The 13,251-nt window shown below is 41.7% G+C and overlaps 1 protein-coding gene across 1 annotated transcript in view; it reads right to left on the bottom strand.

Moving 5' to 3' along the window:
* Positions 1 to 7,839: 7,839 nt before the first annotated feature.
* Positions 7,840 to 13,251, bottom strand: part of Khdrbs1 (KH RNA binding domain containing, signal transduction associated 1) — a 38,281-nt gene continuing 32,869 nt past the window's right edge. The window contains exon 11 of the transcript XR_010043060.1: positions 7,840 to 8,485. The gene's annotated coding sequence lies outside the window, so the exon portion shown is untranslated. The remainder of the gene's footprint in view (positions 8,486 to 13,251) is intronic.

Genomic DNA, 13,251 nt, shown 5'->3' with positions numbered 1-13,251 from the left:
TTTGAGACATGTAGTTCAGGTTGGCTTTGAACACCCTCATGTGGACCATGCTGGCATCAATCTCAGAGCTCCTCCTGCTCAGCCTCCCCAATGCTGGGTTTATAGGCATGCACTACTACGCCTGGCTCGTGGTCTTTTCAGTAAGGTTAATAATATTCACCTTATAGATTTTGGTTGAGGATTAAATGAAATAACGCATGTTGAATAGTCTGAGTCTTACTGTTTTGCTGTAGTAGAGGTTCAACCCATGGCCTGATGAATGCTAGCCAAGCACTGTACCACTAAACTACATTATTCACCTTATTTATATATTTACTTATTTATTGACAGGGTCTTGCTAAATTGCTTAGAGTGTTCTCAAATTTGGATCTTCCTGCCTCAACCTCTTAAGTAGGAAGAACTACACGTGTGCACACCACAACACCTAACTGTACAGTCCATTTTAATTAACGTTAGCCATCATTGTTATTTTTGGCAAGCTTGTAATGCAGAGGAAGCATTTGCTAAATGTACTACTACTGTTACTGTATTTCCTTCACTAGACTTATGAGCAGTCTTTTTTTTATATAAGCAGCCTTAATCACCATGTAGCTCCATTGCTTAGCACGGTGCTTGACACATGATAGACATCAACATTAATTAAATGAATTATAAATATTTGATATCTGCAGAGCTTACAGTCAAGTGGGGGGAGATAGACATAAATATAGTAAATTCTGGAGTATGTTAGAAAAGGAAAATGTAAAGGAAAAACAGGAAAGGGGAATAGAGTTGCAAATTTAAATAGGGCTTTGCTGAAGGACAGGAATGAGGACCTCATGTAGCTATCTGGAGAAGGGGGAATCTCAGACAGAGGGAATAGTCAATGCAAAGACCCTTGGGTAAATGGGCTTGGTATATTTTAGAAATAACAAGGCAGCTGATGTAGTTTAGATTGAATAGACACGAGAACAGGATGGGAGAAGTAATGAGTCATAAGACTGTATGATTTTTACTATGAGACAGGATTTGAGCCCCTGTTTTGGGGATGAAACTCAGAGCCTCATGCATGTTAGGTAAGTGCTCTACAATTCTGCTCAAAACCCAGTCCCTGAACTTCCTTTTATTTTTGGTACTTAGGATTAAACCCTTTGCACTGAGCTATATCCTCAGCCATTTATTTATTTATTTTGAGGTAGGGTCTCACTAAGTGGCCCAGACTGGGTTACAACTTGCCATACTCCTCCTTCAGCCTCTCAGAATGCTGAGATGACAAGTGTGTGCCCACCTTGTAGTGGCTATTATTATTATTATTATTATTATTATTATTTTGGAATCATGGATTGAACTCACAGCCTGGTGCTTGCCAGGCAGGCACTTGAAGCACTGAGCTAAATCCCCAGCCCCTGACTATTGATTTTGTCTGCCCATCATCCATTCCTCCTCCTTCTGGTAAGAACACAGGTTTTTCTTTAGGAAACTACCTTTCCTCCATCTCATTCCATTTGTAGTTTGGTGAGGTTGTCACACCTTGCAGTTCCAGTTGGCAAATGACACCGGTTTGGCAAATCAAAGCATTCAGATTAGCCTGCCTCGGGCTAGTGACTAGCTGGGACTGAGGGGAGATGCTATTAGCAATGGGGTCAAATGAAATGTACTTGTAGGCTCTGTTGGGCAAGAAACATTTGTCTCCCCTTATCCTCTCCCCCCAGGATGGTTAAGCAAGTAGGATATAAATTTGTGCACTTTGTTTTGTTGTGGTGGCACTGGGGAACGAACTCATGATCTTGCGCTTGCCAGGCAGATGCTTATGTCACTGAGCTAAATCTCCAGCCCTAGGATATAAATTTGGAGCTCTTAGTAGTTGTCTTGCCACTTTTTGGGAGAGAACTTAATTGACAAAGAAACCTGTTTGACAATGAAAACATCAGGAAATCATTTTGTGAGGCTGGGGATGAAGCTCAGAGGTAGAGCACTTACAGTATGTGTGAGGGCCTTGGTTTGATTGCCAACATCAAGACCAGCAGGAGAGAAGAAGAGCAATTTTTGTGGCATCATTTGAATTCCTGGAGCTAGCCAAACTTGGAAGGCTTTGTGTGGAAGCCACTTCTCCAAACTGGAAACTGAACCAGGGAACACTGAATGACATACCCACTCAGCCCCTTTTAAATTTTGAGATGGTCTTCCAAAATTGCTTAGACTGGCCTGGAACTTGCAATTCTCCTACCTCAGAAGCTATGATTACAGGTGTATACTTTATGGACTTTTCTGTTACAAAACACCAATTTAAGGTTGGCGCCTGGCAACTGCAACTGAAATCATCTAGAATAATATACACATCTACTGTAGTATTTACCAGAAACATCTAGGGATTTTGTCCTTTCACATGGGCCTCCTATAGGCTACCTAGTGGACATAATCATGATGGCAGGATTTTGGTTAGGTTTATCCTCCAAATCTGTGATCATACATCTCAGTATGTATGCTTTGTGACCTTGAAGTTCTCACTTCCGCTCTCTGAACCTTCATTTCCTGACTAACAGAACTCTGTATTGGCTCTTCCAGGAGACTTGAGTTTTTCAGGAAATGCCATTGGCTCTATGCCAGTCCTATGTTGCTTGGGACTAGGAGTTGAGATCTTTTCTTTGGTCATGTTATTCTGGGGCCAAGGCCCAAATTTACAAATTTGGCTCTACATCAACAGTTTTGATGTAGGTAGATATGCTGAAAACATCATGCAGCCATCTGGGCAGGGTAGCTCATGCCTGTAATCCCAGTACTCAGAGTTTGAGACAAAAAGATCGCTTTGTCTTTGAAGCCAGCCTGGGTTACAAAGTGAGTTCAAGGCTTGAACTGCATAGTGAAACCCTGTTACAAAAAAACCAAAAATAATACAGCCTTCTAAAGTGTCACTTTTATTTAATAAAAATAGAAGGCAATATTTTCACATTTTCACTTTAAAATGTAGTTATTGTGGGACATGGTAACACATGCCTGTTATCTCAGCACTTGGGAGGCTGAGACAGGAGGATCTCAGAGTTTGAGGCCAGCCTGGCTACATGCTAAAGTCAAGGCCAGCCTGAACTACACAGCAAGACCTCCTTGTCAATAAATGAATGAATGAATAAATAAAGTTACTACATGTATCTTTAGAGCCAAGATTTATATGGACTCAAATACCAGCTCTACATTAGTGACTGCACAAGTTTAAGAAGTCAGTTAACCTCTCTCTACCTCAGTTTTCCTCAATGCAAAGTGAGGACAGTATAAGGTGTAATCAAAACAAATGTTTAAATTTTATAATAAAGGACACATTACCAATAATCCACCTCAAAAAACTCTCTGTCCCTTTGAACACACTAATCCTATTGCTCTGCCCACTTTCTGATAAAGTCTTCTTTTGAAAATATCTTTATGAGGTGAGACTGCCATCTGATGGAAAGTCAGGTTTGTGAAACATTTAGTGTGCTCTCATCTGCCTTATTTAGCATGTCTGGAATGTGACATGTGTCTCTGCTCCAAAGTCAAAATGACTGTAAACAGTTTGAATTGATTTAAGACATTGAGGCAACCGTGACAGTACGACTGAAGACATTCACAAAAGAGGACTCGCTGAACTGCTTTAGTAAGTGGCAAGGACAATGAGATAAATGTGTTCAAGGCAGGGGCAGAGCTTTTAGTGGGGTTAATGACAATGTGTTTCCGTTGTTTTGTTTTGAGACAGGGTTTCACTATGTAGTTCAGGCTGGCCTTGAACTCACTATGTAGCCCAGGCTACCTCAAACTCATGATCCTTCTGCCTCAGCCTCCTGAATGTTGGTCTCACAGGCATGTGGCACCATATTTGGCTATAATTTTTTTTTTGGTACTGAGGATCAAACTCATGACCATGCGCTTGCATGGCAGGCCCTTATGCCACTGAGCTAACTCCCCGGCCCCAACTATAATTTTGTTAAAAATTAATTTTAATAAAAGTTTAAGCATTCATTTTTTTTTTTATATCATACCACATAATTTTTGGGATAATGGTGAGAACAATCTGTGTAAAGTACACAGAACAGTGCCTGGTGCACAGAAAGTGCTATTTAAATATTAGTCCTCCCTCAGAACCTCCTTAGAGCCACCAATGCACCCATTCTCATTCAGACATTTGTCTGTCTACATCTAACATTTAATTATTACAAAGGTAACATATAAAAATGTGCAAACCACTTTTTAGTTGAAAAATGCATAGTTTTGATGGGTAATGTTGTCTAGGGTGGGGCTGTAACAAATATAGTGGGAACAGCGTCATCAAAGTCTAGAGGTAAGCTGTGCTCGAGAACAGCTCGGCCACTTTGAGAATAACTGAAGATGAAATTGGAAAAATGGGCTCAGTTCAAGGTGGGTGTGGTGGTGCAGTTAGGAGGCTCATGAGTTTGAGCCCAGCCCTGGCAATTTAGTGAGACCTTAAGAAAAAAAAAGGCCGTGGATATAGCTCAGTGGGAAGGCTCCGGGTACATCCCCAATCCTCCACAAAGTTCAGATCACGTAAGCCTTCTTTCTTTCTTTGTTTCTTTTTTTTGGTACTGGGGGATGAACTTATGACCTTGTGCTTACCAGGCAAGCGCTTGAGCCACTGAGCTAAATAAATTCCCGGCTGTTTTGGTCTTTTTGAGACAGGGTCTCACTATGCAGTTCAGGCTGATCTTGAACTCACTTGTAGGCCAGACTGGTCTCAAAGTTGCAAAGATCCTCCTGCCTCAACCTCCCCAGTACTGGGATTACAGGTGTGAGCCACCACAACTGGCTCAATGTAACCCTTCTTAAGTCTGTGCATAGTAAGGAATTTTGACTTGATTCTGTTTCTCAAAATGGTATCATCGCCGGGCTCATCGTGGTGGCTCACGCTTGTAATCCCAGCACTCGGGAGGTTGAAGCAGGAGGATCTTTGAGAGTTCCAGACCAGTCTGGGCTACAAAGTGAGCTCAAGGCCAGACTCAACTGCATGGCAAAACCCTGTCTCAAAAAGACAAAAACAAAACAAAAACAAAAAACCCCACAAAAAAACAAAAAAACTGATATCTGTAAAATTAGGGTAATTCCCATTTATTGTTGTAAAGATTAATGAAGTACATCAGGTGGAAGAGATATTCTGTATGTTAAACTGAGTGATTATGATTAGGAGATGCAGTGGATTCCTTTTCTTGGTGTGGAGCAAACTATCCTACTTCTTTCTCACCCTGATCTGAATTTCAGTCTCCGGACTGGGAGTCTTATTATTCCGCAATGCACATTGCAAACACCAGAGGGAGCCAGATACAAAGAAATCAGAGCTCCCAGCACACACTGAGCCTGGCACTACTGGGTGGAGGTGCTGATTCCTAGACCTGATCCAAGGTTCCTCAGCAGGGTAAAGCATAGCTCTAAGTATCCCCTTTGGGTCTCTTCCTTCTTTAATGTATACTGAATAAAGGGGATTGGGCATAATGTACAGTCTAGAGCTTCCTAACCAATCAGAAAGAGAGTCTCTAGGAAGGCGTGTGGGTGTAGATTATTTGGAAGCCCAGGTTTTTGTATTTTCAGCCAAAGACTCTTAACTCTTTTCCTAAACCACTACACTCAGTTCCTTGGGATTCTCTGTGTCAGGGAAGGTAGTCTACCTTGACCTGGAATCTTGAGCAGCTGGAGCTAGTGTGAGGAAGGATGAAAGAAGGCAGAGAGCTTTATCTGAGAGTTAGTCTTTAGGGCATTGTCCACATAGCTCATCAGGACCCCTGCTACTAGGTTATCAAGAAAGGCAGTTGGGCACATGACTATAATCCCAGCACTTGGGAGACTGAGGCAGGAGGATCTCTGAGAGTTTGAGGTCAGCCTGGGCTACAAAGTAAATTCAAGCCAGCTGAGCTACATAGTGAAGCTGTTTCAAAAAAAAAAAAGGTAGGCAAGCAGTTGTGAAGTAACCCAGTGACTGCAAATTGTGCGGCCCTGGGGGGGGGGGTCTTGGACTGCTTGCCCAGTTCTCCCAGGTTGAGGGGTTCATTGGCTCAAAACTATCTTTCTCAGTGCCTAGAATCTGAGAAATATGGTAAATGTGGACATTAGGTATCATATCTCTGAAGTAGATCATGAAGTAAATCTTAGAACAATGAATATCCAGTTTGACTCATCAGACCTAGTGTCTCCATTCATGGGTTACCAGTCTGACATTTTGCAGAGTATTTTGGTTTTGGTTTTGCTCTTTTTTTGCGACAGGGTCTCGCTCTGCAGTTGAGGCTGGCCTTGAACTCACAATGATGCCCCCTGCCTCAGCTTGTGTGCTGGGGTTACCTGCACCGAGGCAGATTCTCCACCAACTCCTATTTGAGATGTTTAAATGAAGGGCCAGAGACATACATGAAGATCTAAGATGAAACTGCAAGCAAGGACAGAGCTGGGCCATGGTAAGGTACTCAGAAAGGACTGGCTGGCAGGCAGGCAGGCAGGCTGGCAGTGATAGCCTTCAGAGCTGAGCACTGGCTCTTGGCCAATCCTCATACTCCCCTTTCCAGGGCCAGGCCCTGGGCTGCCAGCCCTGCCTCCACACTCTCACCCTACTCCCCCGAGAGTCCATCACCCCGGCAACAGCCAGAGAAAGGCCCTTCTGAAATATTTATGGCTCAAAACAGTCCGCAGGCTCGGAGAGGTTGATGTCATCCTTCTCAGCTTACAGAGGTAGTGACTGACATGCAGGGCAGCTGGGTGGGTTTGCCAACTCATGCGGTTAGAACTCTTAAAGGAAGATCCCTTGGGCCTAACTGGTAATAGGGAGAAGGGGAAATGTAACTAGTAACAGGACTTGTAAGAGCCAGAAATCTAAAACAGGAAGGATACTGAAGTGTTGAACAGTGTCATGTTGAGATCTGATAGGCATTTCAAACATTCACGTGATTCTCATCCCTTTCTGTCTATAGAAGGAATATTATCCTTTTATGGGGTAAAATGTAAACTTAAAATTAAATATAAGCAAAAGCTGAGGTTTGATTTAGATCAGTTTGGCTTCAGTCCTATGAGCTTTCTGGCAAGATTCTGTGGCTTCCAGGTAGATAATATGTACCTGGGGACTGAGGAAATGTTTGCCCAAGATCCTAATACTGGCTCCACAGTGATGCTGGTTCTGTGTCTCCATTTATCTATGACCAGAACTCCAACTACTTTCCACATTCCTGTCTCTCCTGCTTGTAAAAACTCATCTAGGTTTGCCCAGGACTTACTCAGTTTTATCCCTGAATGTCCCACATCTCAGTAACATTACTGTTCCAAAGCACCTGTGCATCTTTTTTTAAACAGCCAAATTATTTATTCTGAAGTCTCAGTTTCCTCATCTGTAAAATACTGGTCTGGAGGATTAAATGAAACAGTACATATAAGTGATTGACAAAGTACTGGGTATAAATTAAACCATCACATTATTAGCTAGTATTTAGAGTCATCAACAATGAAGAACAGCAGGCTCAGAGGTTAAATAGTTTGTCCAATTTAAATCAACTGATTTCAAGCTTTCTTTCCATTATACCTCTGCTCCTGCTAAAAATGAATACAAGCTCATGAGACTGCCCAGAAGCATTTCAAGTGCAGAAAGCTTCCCTCCCTGAGTCTTTCCCCTTAAATCATTTGATGTGTACTGGAAGTCCCTAACCTCTCAGGAAACTCAGTGTAAATCAGGCACAAGCTACAGAAATCCAGAAGTCTATCAGACACTGACTTGCCAATCAATCCTTCAAGAAAAAATGTTAGGATAAACTGTTGTTGGCCTAATATGGCTATAGAGAAAAAAAATCTAGATATAGGGCTTTGACTTTTTCCCAAAATTGATGGATGCTACCAGAGTGAGACCATTCATCACTTGACCAAACCTTTATTGAGCTCCTTAGGGGCAGATACTTGCTGGGGAAGGAACATAGTAGAGAAGTGAAGTAGAAAAAACCCTGACTTTTAAGAGCTTTTCGGACAAGTAATGAAAAGATATACAGGCTCAGAGGTTAAATAACTTGCTCAAAGTAAATGGACCTTCTCACTTGGCTTTCTCGGGCTTGTTACAAGACAGTGTGACTACTCTTTCTCTGGAAGTGACCAAGGGCTGCCAGACTGACACCCAAAGCACAGGTGCAGCAGGGAGGAAAATGAGGTGACAGTAGGGTGTTCAGCCAATTCTGCAGGCTAAAGGAAAAACAGCCTGGGAATGTCACATTAGAATTTGTCAGTCTATTATGATCTAGAAGCCATGTTAGAGATACTGTTAATTCCTTTCAACTCTAAAATCTTGAGTAAGTTTAACTGTTAAGCATCACAGTCCTCTGTACCCTTAAGGTCTCTGTCCGGGGCCCACAGATTCTTAGGATGGCTCTGGCTGTCTCTCTGTGGGTAAATCAGATAGATCAAGGGGTAGGGTGAAACAGAACTGCTGATCTCTCCTGGACTTCTCTGCACTCAGCAAATGCCTCCAGGCCGGCCTTTATACAGCAGGTAGCTCTTCTGATATCGACAGCTGCAAAGACAAAAGTGGTAAATTAAGAAACATGAAGCAGGGGCTGGGGATTTAGCTCAGCGGCATAAGCGCCTGCCTTGTAAGCAGGCAGTCGTGAGTTCGATCCCTGGTACCGATAAAAATGAAAAAGACAAAAAAAAAAAAAAAGAAACATGAAGCTGCCCTGTCAGAGGGCTTTCCAGCCTCCCATCTGGGTAGGCTGCCCCCCTTCCAGTTCTCCACCCCACTGAACAACTCCAGTTGTTTCATTCAATACACAGGTTTCCAGATACACAGACAGGTGGACTATCAGAAGTCCATAGCCTATGACTTCTCTTTTTTGCTGTCAGATAATGAAAATGGAGAGCCACAATCCAGACTCCCATCCTTGGCCATTCATGAGCTGAGTGATCCAGGGAAGAACGAACTAAACATAAGGCATAATGTGTGGGTCCTCTGCTTCATAAACAGCAAAATGCTTAGTGCTAAGAGATACAAAAACTACCAAAAAGCTTTAATCAAAGCCTTGGGATGAAGGGAAAGGTATAAACAGGCATCTTCCTATTGATGTTACCAACTCAACTCTAGGTTAAGGGGACTCTCTTCTCTGGTCATATGAGTAGTTTATCCTGGCCCCTAATACTAAGGCCTGCTCATAAGAGAAACACATCTAAAGCCCATGGCACAAGCCAAAGACCTGATCAGATGCTTATAGCACTGATTTTTTTCTAAGTGATATGACCATTTCTCTTGTTCTAGTCAGTGATTCTTTAATATATATATATATATCTACCTTAATAAAGACCTCTCCAAGATCTAATCAGTCACCAAATTATGTCTATTTTGTCCCTTAGAAGCTTCTGGATCCATTTAGTTCTCTTCATTTTCAATAGTATTATCCTACTATAGTCCTTTTTTTTTTTTTTTTTTTGATGCTGGGGACTCAACTCCTGGGCCTCCCATATGTTAAGCAAGTGCTCTATCACTATACTATGAGCCCAGTACCTCCTTTGAAATGAGGTTGAGACTGAACCCACAGTGCCACTGAGTTATATCATAGGCCTACCACAGGCCTTTCTTACTTCTTGTCAAGACTAACAAGATTTCCTAGCAGGTGCCCATCACTATTCTCACTTATCAGCAATTGAAGTTTTAAAATAAAAAAATCTGGGTTGGAGGTGTGACTCAGTAGTAAAGCACCTTGCCTAGCAGGCATGAGATGCTGGGTTCAATTCTCAGTACTGCCAATAAAGTAAAACTAACCCTGAGCGTGGTGACACATGCCTGTAATCCCAGCACTTGGGAGGCCGAGGCAAGAGGATCACTGCAAGCTTGAGACCATCCTAGGATATAAAGTGAGCTCAAGGCCAGCTTGAAATGCATAGTAAGACCCTGTCTCAAAAAGATGAAAAAATGGGTTGGTGATTTAGCTCAGTGGCATGAGCGCGGCCCGATAAGAGTGAGGTTGTAAGTTCGATCCCTGGTATAACAAACAAACAATAAATAAAAAAGAAACGAGGATTTATCTCAGCAGTGGGGCAAAAACTAGGACTAGAGTGTAATCACCAGCATCCTCACCACCACCACATGGAGTAGGGTGTGTACGTCATTCTCCAGCACCTCCTAACTTAATAACCGTTAGTGATGTCTTCTAGATTCCTACTTTACCTTGAACAAACAAACAAGAAATCAAACAAACTACAGTGCAAACATGGCTGTAAGTACCTTTCAGCTACAATATCTTTCACAAAAAAAAAAAAAAAAAAATGGTTTGATGAGAAACAAAGAAAGAAAAGGGAGAAAGAAAGAAAAAAGGAGAATATACACTCAGATCTAGCCCCAGAAAAGACAGGAGAATAGGAAATTCTAGCCTGGGGTGGTGGTGGTGGGTAGTTGTTAGAAGATTGATTTTAGATGTCACTGAACATTCCTGGTATTTTCTCCAACAAGTGTTTAGTCTGCTGGTTGAGTGTACTTGTGCCCAGGGCCAAATAGGACTAGAGTGCCATGCCCACCACAGGCCTTTGCTCTGAAGGGGCCTAGAAGAGACAGGGCTATTTTTTCTCCAGTGGGAAACAAAAGAATGGTAATCAGTATAGTGCCAGTCTTCCCCTCCTCCCATTAGCTGCTGTCTCAGATAGCTGTTTCCAGCCTGTCTGCTCAATGCCATTAAATATTCATCAGATGTATGCTAGCTTAAACATGCAACGATTATTAATCCGAAGAGCAAGAGCTACATGTGAGTCCAGAAAAGAGGTGGAAACCAAGCCAGGGACATTTGTCTTACACATTTAGGTTATGAATTTCTTTTAGTGCAAGCACATTTTGTTGCTACTCTAGTTAAAAAAGAGAAACCAGGAGGCAGCAAAGGAAAAGTAAAAGGACCTGAGTTGGAGCTCTGGCTCTTTGACCCTGTGGTTGTCTTAACCTCTTTACACATCGGGTTCACCAGAGTTAATACACAACTCACAGGGTGGTGAAAATTAAAATGGTAACATGCTGTATGATACTCTCAGCAATGTTAACACTGAATTAGGAGCTTTAGGTGGAAGCAAAGACCTCATCCATTCCAGACCTAAACATAGTATAGCAAAGTCTTGCTCAAAAGCAGTCTTTCAGTAAGAGACTCAAACAGCTTTGGTTGCTAATTCATCAGGGTAATTAAAAGCATGGTATTGGAGGAGACTGCACTGATATATGACAAAGTCCTAATATCTTCCCCCACCCCCTACTTTCTTTTTCAAACAGGGTCTTGCTATATAGTCCTGGCTGGCCTTGAACTCCTGGCAATCCTACTGCCTCAGCCTCCCAGATATTGGCTTTTTTTAAAAACAGTGGCAAAGTTTTATTAAGGCAGGAAAAGAAACAGGTAGGTGCTGCAGAGCGAGTCTGGGTCAAGTGAAAGTAGGAAAGGAAGTACCTCCTCCAACATGACAGCAAACACAGTGGTCCTAGTGTCTCTTTCTTAAATAGCCTAAATATTTAGCAGGAGAGATAATTTTCCATTTTGGAAAAGAGAGGAACCAAAAAATCCTTCAAGCAAGAAAGTGAGCTGGAGGAAGACAAAACAAGGAGGGGACATGCTCTTTACTTTCCTCTAGTGGTGCCCACTTCATGGAAAGCTTTGCTCTTCTGCTTCCCTTATGTACCCTCTCTTGCCAGCACAGTGGCAAACAGATATGGTCCAACTCACTCTCGTACTGAAGCCTTTAATTGCTTTCTAAACTTTAGCTTTGTGTGTGTGTGGTGGTGGTGGTATTGGGGATCGAAGCCAGGGTCTCTGTATTGAGCTACTTCATCCTCAGCCCTTTATGTTTTGATAGTGTCTTGCCAGGTCTCCCAGGTTGACCAGGAACTTGCTATCCTGCCTCAGCTTCCCAAGAACATACGATTATGGGTATACACTACCATGCCTGGCTGAACTTTACCATTTCAAAATCAATTCTAGCCTATACTTGTAGTCTTTCCTTATAACTAATACTTAAGTATTTATAATTACATTTAATATTTTAGGTCATTTAATCTTCAAAACAATACTGAAGTAAAATCTCCATTTTTATATGCTAAAAGTGGGATGTGAAGCAGTTACTACAAAAGCTTTGGAGGAGGAAGAATTTGAAACTCATCTGTTCAAAGCTATCATAAAGTGTTATGTTAAACTATCTGTCTCAGCATGGCTGATTCTTAGTCATCCTTTAAGACTGAATTTAAGAGTTAGGGATATAGCTTCAGTGGTATATTGCTGGTCTAGCATGTATTAGGCCACACAAACATACAGAAAAGATTGGTCTTAAATGTCATTTTTTCTCTTGTACTCCACAAGCTTTTTAGTTCATCCAGACTCCTGGTGTTCAGTGTAGCAGCAGGAGAGCTCTACTGTTAACTATTTAACACTCCCTCTATTAGGTGAGTTTCTTGAGAGAAGGAAGTATAAATTGATGCAGTCCTGTGATCCAAAATAGCCAGTGTAAGGGCCTGTATTGCTTTGGCAAATGTTCACTGTAAAAATAGTCCTGTGGAGAAAGTGTCCTTCCACAAGAGAAATGATTATACTGAACAAGTTCTCAGAGATGGATTTGATTGATAGGTAAAATTTCTTCTAAATTCCAGTGTATAGCTGAGGTTAGTCAAAAACTGAAAATGAATCTTAGCTCTGCTACCTAACAGCTCTGTGATCCTGATTAATTTACTATTTCCAGGCCTCAATTCTACTGTGAATAAAAATGAGGCAATAATATCTTCTTCACTAGTAGAGAAAACAGCATATGGGACAAAGTCAATATCCAAATGTTAGAACTGACAAAATGCAGTAGTGGTCTTAAGACAGTTTTTCTTCACAACGGATCTTATGTTTGATTGGTTGGGGGACAACCCACCATGTCAATTTGACAGCATTTTTTATTTGCAAAGTTAACAATCCATTTTATAGTAAACGCCCTTTTAAGATCACTAAAATAGGGGCTGGGGATTTAACTCAGTGGCATAAGCGCCTGCCTTGCAAGCAGGCAGTTGTGAGTTCGATGTACTGATTTAAAAAAAAAAAATCACTAAAATATGGTATTATCTTACTGAAGCAGGGTACTTTTAGGAGCCACTGGACTTTAGCATACAATATGTTGATAGGGACCTCCCCCCAATTCACTATGCATCTCATCTCTCCTAGCATAATTTGCCTCATTTGTAAAAATAGAGACAGATTAGGCATTACAATTGAATTCTCACTGGGCATAGTACTACATGCTGTTAATTCTACCACCCTGGGAGACTCAAGTAGGAAGATTACAAAG

This window comes from Cavia porcellus, unplaced genomic scaffold (genome assembly GCF_034190915.1).
Source record: "Cavia porcellus strain 051 isolate PalLab524CR breed Dunkin Hartley unplaced genomic scaffold, mCavPor4.1 scaffold_25, whole genome shotgun sequence".
In the NCBI taxonomy this organism is placed as follows: Eukaryota; Metazoa; Chordata; class Mammalia; order Rodentia; family Caviidae; genus Cavia; species Cavia porcellus.
Note: the sequence above shows the minus strand (reverse complement) of the source record. Positions and strands in the feature narration are given on the sequence as shown.